This window comes from Bemisia tabaci, chromosome 10 (assembly GCF_918797505.1).
Source record: "Bemisia tabaci chromosome 10, PGI_BMITA_v3".
NCBI lineage: Eukaryota > Metazoa > Arthropoda > Insecta > Hemiptera > Aleyrodidae > Bemisia > Bemisia tabaci.
The window spans coordinates 31,649,977-31,662,499 of record NC_092802.1 but is presented as its reverse complement, the minus strand read 5'-3'; positions in this window follow the sequence as shown (position 1 = coordinate 31,662,499).

Genomic DNA, 12,523 nt, shown 5'->3' with positions numbered 1-12,523 from the left:
CATCGCATTCGATTCTGATATCGGAACTGCACTCGAATGCGATATTTTCTCTCTAAAAAAACCACGCCTTTATTACGTTAAAGTTCTTTGTTAAAATTGGTGAGTGAGTGCTTTAGTCTCTTGACAACAGAATTGCGATCTCAAAATTCAAGAATAATGACGAGTAGCTGAAAAAATGGAACCAATTGATGCGATATATTGCACGTCGTTTTGACACAAAACATGGCGTCCATCGAATCACCTTAAGGCTATTCGATGGACGCTATAGTTAGTGTCTAAATTACATTCGATAAATCGTATCGATTAGTTACATTTTTTCAGCTACTTGTCATTTTTTTTCGAATTTTGAGATCACAATTCTGTTGTCAGGAGACTAAAGGTTTCTGTTATCAATTTCAACAAAGAAATTCAGCGTAATAAAGGCGTGGTTTTTTTTAGAGAGAAAACATCGCATTTAATACTGATATTGAATCTGCACTCGAATGCGATATTTTTCCTCTAAAAAAACACGCCTTTATTGCGTTGAATTTATTTGTTAAAATTGGTAAGTGAGTGCTTTAGTCTCCTGACAACAGAATTGCGATCTCAGAATTCGAGAGAAATGACGAGTAGCTGAATAAATGGAACCAACTGATGCGATATATTGCATGCCGTTCTGACACAAAATATGGCGTCCATCGAATCACCTTAACACAAGTTCGAGTAACCGCGTCAAACACAGTGCGGCCGTTGTTACACTCATATCAGCGCCTGCAAGACTGTAGAAATACTTCACGCATTGCGCCAAACAGTGCGGTTGGCGTGAACGCATGTCAGCGCCTACAAGACTGCATGAATACCTCTCGCATGGCTCCAAACGCAATGCGATATCAATTCGACCTCGGGTGTAGGCATATTGCCGCTAGCTGGATCGAGGGCGCATCACACTGTGAAGCTGACTCGACACTCTAAAAAAATCCACGCCTATATTACATTGAATTCGTTTATCAAAATTGGTAAGTGGATTCTCCAGTCTCCTGACAAGAGGATTGCGATCTCAGAATTCGAGGGAAAAAAAAACGACAGAATAAATGAAACCAATCGATGCGATACATTGCACGTAGTTTCGACACAAAATATGGCGTCCATCGAATCACCTTAAGGCTATTCGATGGACTCAATAGTTTGTGTCTAAATGACATTCGACGTATCGCATCGAAAAGTCGATTAGTCCCATTTTTTCAGCCACTCGTCATTTTTCCCGAATTTTCAGATCGCAACTTTGTTGTCAGGAGACTAAAGAAGTCACGTATAAATTTTAACAAACAAATTCAACGTAAAAAAGCCGTGGTTGTTTTAGAAGAAGAATATAGCATTCGATACTGATATCGAAACTGCACTCGAATGATTATATTTTTCCTCTAAAAAAACCACGGCTTTATTATGTTGAATTTGTTTGTCAAAAGTGGCAAGAGAATTCTGCAGTCTCCCGAAAACAAAATTGCGATCTCAAAATTCGAGAAAAATGACGAGTGGCTGAAGAAATGGAACAAAGCGATGCGAGATATCGCTTGTCGTTCTGGCACAAAATATAGCGTGGTCCGGGCCCCATGCACCCACCCAACCGTCCCCTTACCGCTAGAAAAATAATTTGTGATATCATGGAAATCAACAAGGTTGGAATAAAGATAAAGTAAATAAATGCTCATTACATTGAAGGAGAGAACTTCATTCACATTCAAAAAATGATTCATATACCACAAATTTTGAAAATATGTAGAATCTTTAACGAAAACAGAAGTATTCTGTAGTGCCCTAGCGTGTTTTTGAAAATTTATTCATCTTTTGTGAAATTTGTATCGTAAATTTTTCACTTTTCCATGCGAGACAAGGGTTTTGTGTGCATTTAGTGAGAGTTGCTTGCAAGCACGAATACCTAAATTCAAAAAAAAAAAAAAAAAACTTGAGAGGAAAACTTTTCTTGATTTTTGTCACCGTCTTACCTAGGATTTTATACGAGACTTTTACATCGGCTTCCTTTAAATATTTCATGATTGATTTTTTACATAAACTCAGTTCCCTGGTGCTCCAATTGGATGATCCTGACACAATTGGTAACGGACATTTCCCCCCACAAATTTTGGTCCCTGCTTCACCGGGCTCCAAATGAACCGTAGCACAGTGGATCGAGTCAATAGGAAAGGTCGAACAACATTTGGAAACTTTAAACGGTTATAACTCCGTTTATACACATCTTTGAGGTTCTAAAAGTGACTTCATTGGTTTCCTCGTGAAATTTCATTTCAGAACCGCCCCTTAAAATTTAAAATCTGACGGAATAAACATTAAAATTTGCAGTTTCATCGAAAAATTGTGTGTCCGACCTCTCTGATTGACTTGATCCACTGTACGTTGGTTCATTTACATTTGAGTTTTTTTCTAACCCATGAGCGAAAAAGAATATAAATATGTTTAGATGCGTACTCGAATTTTTCTGATGTGACCCTGAAACGTTTTCGACTCCTTTTTTATTCTTAGATTAGAAAAGTTAGGGGCCGCAGCCCGCATTTTAGGACGGCAAAGTTGTAGTTTATTTAATCTATGAAAGCATTATTCGGAAATTTAACATTAGCATGATGAAAATCAGTAATAGTTTCATCGGTACAATAGACAACGCTGTAATGGAGTTACGGTGTGAGATAAACAAGCAAAGCGCCCTTAGTTTGTGTAAATGCGGCGAATACTATGAGTATTTCATGTGAAACGCTGGATGCAACTATTCAAGCTCAATGGATGCCCGTGTTGCATATGCACGGAAATGAAGGCGTTTTGACTGTCCGCGCACACACCGCACATTGGTTCCCAGACCCGATCTAGGTGGCATTAATTCGAAAAAATGAATTTTGGAAAAATTAAAATTTGACACCACAGATTGATAGTGCATACTCTCGAGAGTAACTTGGCCAAATATCATGAAGATTGGATCACTTATAAGGAAATGATAAGCACCTAAATGTGAGGCCGCGAGGTGCTTTCGGGCGGACTCACACCAGTTTTCAGTGTTTACTGTTTGGTCCTATGATTTGAAGTTCATCACACAGAAATGGATGCAAATTTGAAGTCTCCTGTTATGGTGTATCAAAAATATAAGGCATGTCAAAGGTTTATACTTTTTCACTATCCTTCAAAAACGTGTCTATACATCTAGACAAGCCGTTAGACATAGCGTTATCTTCTACTAATTTCAAGCGAATTTTTACAAAAATGGCTCTAGATAAAATAATGTCTTACGCCGGTTCGCACGCATACAGACCTCTGCTGTAGTAGTTAGTACTAACCCTACACTTGATTTTAGTGCAATAAAATTCTGCGCATACTTGCGTCCCTGGGGGTTAGGGCACTTTGAATTTCCAAAACCGGCTTTCAAGAAATAAAGAATTAACACACTAAGGAGGTTAATGCAGACCTCAGATCATTGGGAATATGAATACTGCATTTTTTACAGGTCGTGTGGGTTCTTAAATCTTCATAATCGTTAGGATGATTATTTTTTACCTTGTCTATAACTCTAGAGAAGCCCATAGACTTAGTAAAGCTCCGATTTTTTGACCGAAAATTTTACAATTATGGCTCTAAATAAAGGCCATGTGTAGGTCCGCACACGTGCAGACCGATTGTAGTGGTTAGTGCTAACCCTACACTTGATTTCGGAGCAAAAAAATTCTGCGCATACTTGCGTCCCTGGAGGTTGGCGCACTTTGAATTTCCAAAATCGGCCTTCGAGAAATGAAGAATTGACACACTGAGGAGCTTACTGCAGACTCTAGTTCTTTGAGGATATGAATACTGCATTTTTTGCACATCACGTGAGTTTTCAAATCCTCACAATCATTGGGATGATTATTTTTCACCTCGTCTATACCTGTAGAGAAGCTCAAAGACTGGACAGTTCCCGTTTTTTGACTGGAAATTTTACAATATGGCTCAAAATACACGTGGGTTCTTAAATCCTCACAATCATCGTTTAGATATTTGTTTTTCACCTTGTCTTTACCTTTAGAGAGGCCCATAGACATAGCACTGTTCAGAACCTAACCACCTAACCACCTAAACCTGCGCAACGGGCGAAGAAGTTAGTTTAAGGTGATTCGATGGACGCCATATTTTGTGTCAGAACGGCATGCGATATATCGCATCAGTTGGTTCCATTTTTCCAGCTACTCGTCATTTCTCTCCTATTCTGAGATCGCAATTCTGTTGTTAGGAGACTAAAGCACTCACTTACCAATTTTAACAAAGAAATTCAACGTAATAAAGGCGTGGTTTTTTCAGAGGGAAAATATCGCATTCGAGTGCAGTTTCGATATCAGTATCGAATGCGATGTTTTTTCTCTGAAAAACCATGCCTTTATTACGTTGAATTTCTTTGTTAAAATTGGTAAGTGAGTGCTTTAGTCTCCTGACAGCAGAATTGCGATCTCAAAATTGGAGAAAAATGACGAGTAGCTGAAAAAATGGAACCAATTGATGCGATATATCGCATGCCGTTCTGACACAAAATATGGCGTCCATCGAATCACCTTAAGAAAAATCTTTTTGGTGCCAAAGGACAAGTACTTAGAGACTTTGTAAAGCACCAAATTGAAATCGATACACCATGTTTGATGACAGAGAATTAAGCGTTTAAAAATTTCCGAGTTAGTGTGTTTCCGTTATCACCGACTTTCAGATACTGATTTTTCATGGTCTGCCCTGAAAAATTTATATTTTTCGACCTGAATAACGCTTGAATATTCATAAAACTTCTCGGTACAAAGTATACTGAACCGAAAAAAGAAAACCGCAAAATCGGATGGTTACCGGTTTCCCTTGAAACGGCCACAAATTGGTATTTCCAAAGAAATACTTCGATTTTTCCATTTTCCCGTCGCTGTTTCGAGCACTTCCGATTGCAATTTCGAAATTTCCTTTTGCGTGCAGATGCTTCTATCCATAAGTGTTACTAAACCGTAAAAAAGTGAAAATCGAAAAAAAACCCGAGTTGGTGTGTTTTCGAACTCACTGGTTCAATTGTGTCGAATAATAATGTGCTAAATTGAGAGAATAAAATAAAATGAAAGATAAAATGGTGGAAAATTGCATGAGAGGAGGGTCATGAAGCAACTCATATGAACATGGCGCTTCCCGACGGAAGGATAACGAACTGACCTACTGAGCGGGACAGCGACTAATTCGGGATTAAATCCTGCGGATCGGCAACACCGCGCCGTCGGTATTGACTCGACGCTGTGGGGTCACGTGACGGCGCTGTTTAAACAGCTGTTGAAGCCCAACTCCGCGCTGCACGGGGCAATTAGTTTTGTCTTCCGGGTCCTTTCAAGGTCGCCTCCCCCCGCCTCCCCTGAGCTGGATGGGGTGCGGATGACCCCCCGCCTCAGGATCAGTGGACCGGGAAAAATGGATAATTTTGATTGGTGTCATTATTGTCGGGTTGTAGGAAGAGCAGGCTGATATGACTGACCCATTGACTAGATTTTCTTGTTTGTTTTTTTCCCTGGTTATTTGGCATATATTCTGCCATGATAGCGAAGAGAGCAGTAAGTGCAAAAATGAAGTTTTCAGAAAACGGGCTCAGAAGCTTCTGACCAGACAATTTTATTGAAAGAAACCTCCGTTTTTCGTCCAATTGTCATTACTCATCCGAAAGACTCCTAGAAATCGTTTGGACGGTTAAAAATCGACTGATTTTATTTCAATTACATAAAAAAGGTATTTTTCATCTTCATGCTAGGTTATTGTTAGGCAAGGCAGCCGTAAGTGCTATCTTTTGCATGTTCTCGCGGATGCGTTTTGGACACACAACAAACACATTTTCAGGTTAGACGTTCGCTGAAAGGGCGGCACTTTACTCGAAAGCACGTACTGTTTTCATTGGCTCTCTGGATGAATATTGTCACTTACTGCTGTCTTGCCTGAAACTACGTCATTTTTGCGCACTTGCGGCTTTCTTATACGAGTCTCGTATGTCTAGTTTTGATGATAATGATATTAAATTAATTTTGCTGTACCTTAATAGATTCGCTACTATTGCTTCAAATGGGGATATATCGATAATCGATTTTTCACGACTCGCCACTGAGACACACCCAAGCTCTTCGAGACCTTCCTCCGAAGTAAATAACTTACTATAGCAATTTAAAATTTTAGTTAGATACTAGTTCATTTTTATTATTAACAATAATATACCTCTTTTTGGTTTTAACTGAGGATCATAGCCGAAAGGAGTCCGTTTCTGCAGATCCACTCGTCAATTCCTTGACCACTACCGGGATTTGAACCTGGGACCTATCCTGTCGTGCTAAGGAAGAACGCCGTATGAGCCTTCAGGTGTTGCCAAATTTCCTTCGGCAAACCACACATTTTTAGGAAAATTATTAAATCTTTTCCTTCCGATTTTTCAGAGAATTTTGTTCGTAAATTCGTTTTGACTAAAAAAAAGACATTTGAAAATTCCATGGAAAAATATTCATATCTTTCTTCAAGAGTAAGGATTTTCTGGGAGGAAATTTGGCAACATTCGAATTCCCATACGACGTTTTTCCTTCGCACGGCATGCAGTATCGACCTAGAGCCACATGCGCTGACGCGCTGAACTTTGGGCCAACTGGACATCTGACTGAATTTTCTTTATTCTTTTTTTGGAGTATTTTCGAGTATTTTGGAGTATTTTCGTCACCGATAAGTGTGTAGATGTGTGGTTTCTATATTGTTAACCTTTGGATGGATCTCGGTTCATGATGCGAGACCAGAAAAATACGATTACGCTAATAATTGAGATTTTAAAACAATTCGTAGTCCAAACAAGGACTACATTTAAATTATTTTAGGTGAATTTCTCCCGTTGCCGCAAATCCGCTCTTATCTCGAGCAACCATTATAACTCTCCGGAGATCAAATTGCATACCCTCCAAAATGAAGGAATTTTGAATGGATTAATTTTTGGCAGTCAACAGGAAGCGTCCCATAGCATCGTGCGCCATGCCTCCCGATGCCGCAAGTCCGCTCTTATTTCGAGCAACTATTTTAACTCTCCGGGGATCAAATTGCATACCCTTCGAAATGAAGGAATTTCGAGTGGATTCGTTTCGCAGCGCGGTCTGTCCGTACAATGAGCGAGGCGACGCCCGCTAGAGCTCAAACCATCTCTGCCGTGTTAAGTAAGAACGCAGTATGAGCCATCAGACGTTGCCACATTTCCCTCGGAAAACCGCACATTTTCAGGAAAATTCGTAAATCTTCTTCTTCCGGTTTTTCAGAGAATTTTATTCTTAATTCGATCTAAAAAGTCTGAAAAGTTCATGGAAAAACATTCATAACTTTCTTTAAAAATAAACATTTACCGAGAGTAAATGTGGCAACATTTGAATGCTCTTATGGCGTTTTTACTAAGAGAGCGATCAGACGTTTCCAAATTTCCGTCGGAAAACCGCACATTTTCAGGAAAATTCGTAAATCTTCCTCTTCCGGTTTTTCAGAGAATTTTATTCTTAATTCGATCTAAAAAGTCTGAAAAGTTCAAGGAAAAACATTCATAACTTTCTTTAAAAATAAACATTTACCGAGAGTAACTGTGGCAACATTTGAATGCTCTTATGGCGTTTTTACTGAGCAAGGCGGATCTCACATCCGCAGAGTCCGCGCCAGAGACCCTCTAGCGTATCTACCCTACAGATGTAAATTCAAATCGATATTGAAAACCATCACATGACGACAGATAGTATATAACTAAAAAAAAAAAAAACCAGACACACAAACCACCACCAACAACAACTACAACTTCCTCCCCTCATTATTTTTCCCCCAAAAAGGGGAGAAGAACACAACATCATATATTGTATGCTCAATAAGAGAAATTAATCATGTTCTTAACGCTGCAGACAATGTCTACTAATTTGTATCGATTTCCTGCATTATCCCCCCCCCCCAAAAAAAAAGGGGGATACGCTAGACGTAAGATGACGTAATTCATAGGGGGGGGGGGAGGTCCTAGTAGTTTATGGCATTTGGATACGGGAGGGAGGGAAAGGGGGGGGTTCGAAAAATTGAAAAACGGCCTCTTTGCACCATGCCAAAGTACCCAAGCAAGTTTCCTGGACACGAAACACAACTTGTCTACAGGGTAGAGTGTTGCCAATAAATTTCATTCGAACTAGGAAAGATTTAGTTGAACTTTAATGGCGTTTGTAAGGCCGGAGGGAACCCTATGAAATAGAGCCGACCTCTTCCTATCGTCACGCCTAGCCTCAATTCTTTTTTTTTAAATTATTTTTGTGTGTCGCGCTATTGCCTCACAACGATTGATTTAGTGCCGCGTACGAAGAGCGTTTAAGCAACAACATTCAGCAATGGGGACCAGACTGATTCATAAGTCTTCCCTCCCCTTCAAGTGCGTAACCTCACCCCTCCGCTCCACGCAACTGATAAAAGTGGACTACATTTTGCAATTTGGAACTATAAATTCTAGCCCGATTTAAAAATAACGTATAAGCCATTAGTTTCCCTATGCACGTAAGTGTTTCTCCAGAGGAACCAGAATGTATAGTTCCAAATGGACCACTAAACAAGGTACGAATTTCAGCATTCTGATACATGTTTCTTCACTAAAATTTCACGTAGAATACGACGCGCACAACGAAAATTACCGAAATCAACTCCTTACGAAGATATTCAATAATTCTTGATGCATGAATTCAAACCACTCGCTCATGAAAACTCAATGCTCTACGTGATTCACATCGCGCGCTAAACGTTTATCAGGGCAGTCTCTGCGATATAAAAATCTGGCAAACTCAATCTTGACGCTTTGGCTCAGCTTCAGCAAATTTCGTACAGTTTGAACAACACATAGTGGGAAATGACCATTGTTCGATTGAGAGGCTTGCTGAAACCGTTGTAGTGCGCGATTTGACTCACGTAGCCTTGAGTTTCTCGTGAGCGGGCAGTTCAAATTCCTCGTAACCAATGCGAAATAAAATAATTTATCGCAAAATCTGGCAATCCTACCGGGCTCGAATAAGATGTGGAATCAAGTGGAATCCTTCGAAGTTTATATCAATGATTTTTAGCTGCATTATCATGCAACGTGGTTACTGGCCTCTCCCTCGGGATCCCTCTGAAAGTCGCGGGCTGTAACCTGGGTCCGCTTTTAGACCTTGAGACGGTGGATCGGAGGAGGAAGAGGGGGGGGGGATCAACGCAGGAATGCTTAGGCGCCTGAATTAAAATACACTCTATTTCGAGGGTCAATCCTGCCGTTCGCTTCTAGATTCGAACTCAAAATTTGGCAACTAGGGGAATACAGTAAAAGTTCGTTAAGTCGAATCGTCTGGGGACCAATGAAAAATTCGACTTAAGCGGCAATTCGAGTTGTTCGTTTCTCCGCTATTACCTCGAAATCAGCGTGAAAATCGCAAAAATTCGACGTAACGCGGCACAAACTCGACAGTTGTTAATTGTTTCAAAAAGGGTGGTTTCCTGTGAGCCGCCCGTTATTCTATAGAATAACTAGTTAAAGTGTGCAACCCACAAAAATTCTACACTTTAACTGGCCGTTTCAGTTAATGTATACCTACATTAACGGATTACATACTTTAACGCTAACATATTCCCTTCGTGTATGCAGGTACGTAGCAACGAATCTCTTTTCTACATTTCTCCCGTCTATATTGCGCATTTTTTGTGTTTTTCGTTGTGAAAATCCGGATTTTTCGAAAAAAAAATTTCGACACAAGCGGCTTTCCACCCGGCTCAAAAATTTGCGAATTCGTCTAAAGCGTAGTTTTTTAACGTTGTTCCATATGCAACATCGCGGGACCGAAGAAAATTTCGACTTGAGCGGATTTTCGTCTTAATCGTAGTTCGACTTAACGAACTTTTACTGTATTTCGAAACGCAGGAAAGGACTTGCCGTGATAGCGAAGCAGTAAGTGCAAAAATGAAGTTTTCAGAAAACGGGCTCGGAAGCTGCCAACTGGAACATTTTATTGAAAGAAGCCTCCGGGGTCACTAAACCTTGTTTATTTTATTGAATATTCTGAAAGTACTATGTGAGTAGATAACGTGGTGATTTTTCCGCATTTTTATATGGAGCCGAAATCGCGGAGAAAACCGCTTTTGAAAAATCTAAAAACTGCAAGACCATTCGGGTGCGTTTGAAATAAACGCACCCGAATGGCGGGAAACTGACGGTGTTGATGTACTGTGGTAGTCATATCGCAGTCTCCTCTCATTTTCCCTTGATGTTTGTTAAAATAAAACGAATTTTAATGTGGAATTCTTGCTTGTTTATTACGGCTAACATCTGAATGAGATTCGAGTTTTGAATTCAAAAGATATAATTTCGACTTGAGTATTGTTCTCATATACGAAGAGTAGATAGACATTTGACTGACGTCGTGGAAACCCGTGCCCGCTTCTGATTGGTGCCGGATGACATCATTCGGTGCGGCGCAAAACCGGGGCGTTTTAAATTTGCGTGTAAGTTGAGCGATTTGAACTGCGCATTTCTCGGTTATTGAGTTAATTTTTTGCGTTTTTAATGTGCGCATCGTGTTCTATGCGTCATTTTCCTTCAGAAAACTATATTCGCAAGTCAAAATTCGTTCATGGTTTAGTGACCCATTTGGCAACAACAGATTCCCTCCATTTAAACCTATGCTAAATAATCGATTCTTATCGGGGCACTTGGCCCCTCCAAGAATCGATACATTTCCATAGGTTTAAATGGAGAAAAACAGTGTTGCTAGTTTGCTGGATCCGCCAATGTCTCCGTCAAATTGATACTAATCGTCCGAAAGACTCCTAAAAGTAGTTTGGAAGATCGAAAATCGACTGATTTTATTTCAGTTGCATAAAAAGGGTATTTTTCATTTTCATGCTAGGTTATTGCGGAGGGTTATTTACGGCAAGGCAGCCGTAAGTGCTATCTTTTGCATGTTCTCGCGGATGCGTTTTGGACACACAACAAACACATTTTCAGGTTAGACATCCGCTGAAAGGGCGGCACTTTACTTGAAAAATCTCGGTGTATTTACTAAGGAAAGGGTAAAATTACCAAGAATTCAGGGTTCTATTTGATCCCAGTTTTTTCTTGGTAAAATTACCATTTATGGAATTGGTAATTTTACCAAGAAATCTCGGTAAAATTATTGAACTTTCTCGGTAATTTTATTGGACCTTGGTAAAAACGCTAATATTTTTTATCGACTGTGGTAGAATTACCGAGATAAAATGGCACAGTTACCGGGAATTGATTACCAATAAAAGTGGTATTCTTACCTGAGAATAACAGTAAAAATTTCGGTTTTTAGGTAAGCTTACTAGTCTGTCTTGGTAAAATTACCAATAATTGGTAAAAAAAGTGAGATGGTAAAGGTACCAACGGACCTAGGTAAAACGCCGAGAATTTTTTTTCAGTGTATGTGTTAGGGATAGGTACCTACTTCAGGATAGAGTTAGACGGGGGGGGGGGGGAGGGTGTGTTGAAAAATCCGAAATTTAGCGTTACTGATTCTTAAGTACGGTACCCGAGGGTGAATCTTTAGCTTTGGCTCAATGCACTCTGGGCACGATCGACGTATTTCAAACCTTGGCTGAATTATTTTTGAAAAAGCGAAGTTTCAGCAAATCATACAGGATTTTCTCTGCCAGAAAAGCATTTACCGAAATCTAAGTATAATATAGTTTCCAATTTACAAATTACAACCAATAACTCAAACACGACACTGCGGCGATATCTGAGGATCGTTGAAGCGCCTTCATCTTCGGAGTAAGCAATTTATTCGCTTCGCACGTAACTGCTGGTTGCATATTTCAGCATTTGAAGGTATTTTCTTTCTCCTGCCTGCTGTATCTATATTGTAAGCTCCGAGACATCCTTGATTTGCATATCTGGTAACGCTCAGTTCCAACTTTCTACCGTGCCGATTTTTATGATTTTTGCGGCCATCGACGTACAATTTTGTCTAAATGAGCCTGCTTTATTCAGATTCTGAAAATATGACCCGGGTTTTTTATATTACATGGTAAAGTTCCGAATTCTCACTTTCAACCATTGTAAATTTTTGTTTTGTGTCACACTTCGTTTGAGCGTTCTATACTACTTGGCCGATTTCCATTATTTTTGCGGTTATCGGCAGGCGATAGTCCTTAGATGGGCTCGCTTTAATCAGATTTGAAATAGGGCTCAGGTTTTTTTTAAAATCACGTTATAAAATTGAGCGAATTTACAGAATGCTCCGTAGCCACTATGCGCAGAACGTTGCGCAGTGGCTGAGTATAGCCTGCGCATTACCTGTACTTTATGGGCACATTATTTCCCACCGAGCCAGGCGGTGGCCAAGTCGTCTAGGGCGTCAGGCGTTTCCGCGCGCTGTTCCGGGTAATGGGTTCGAACTCTGCATTGGCGGATTTAGCGATTTGGCAACAACGGATTTCCTCCATTCAAACGTTTGGAAATGTATCGATTCTTGGAGGGGCCAGGTGC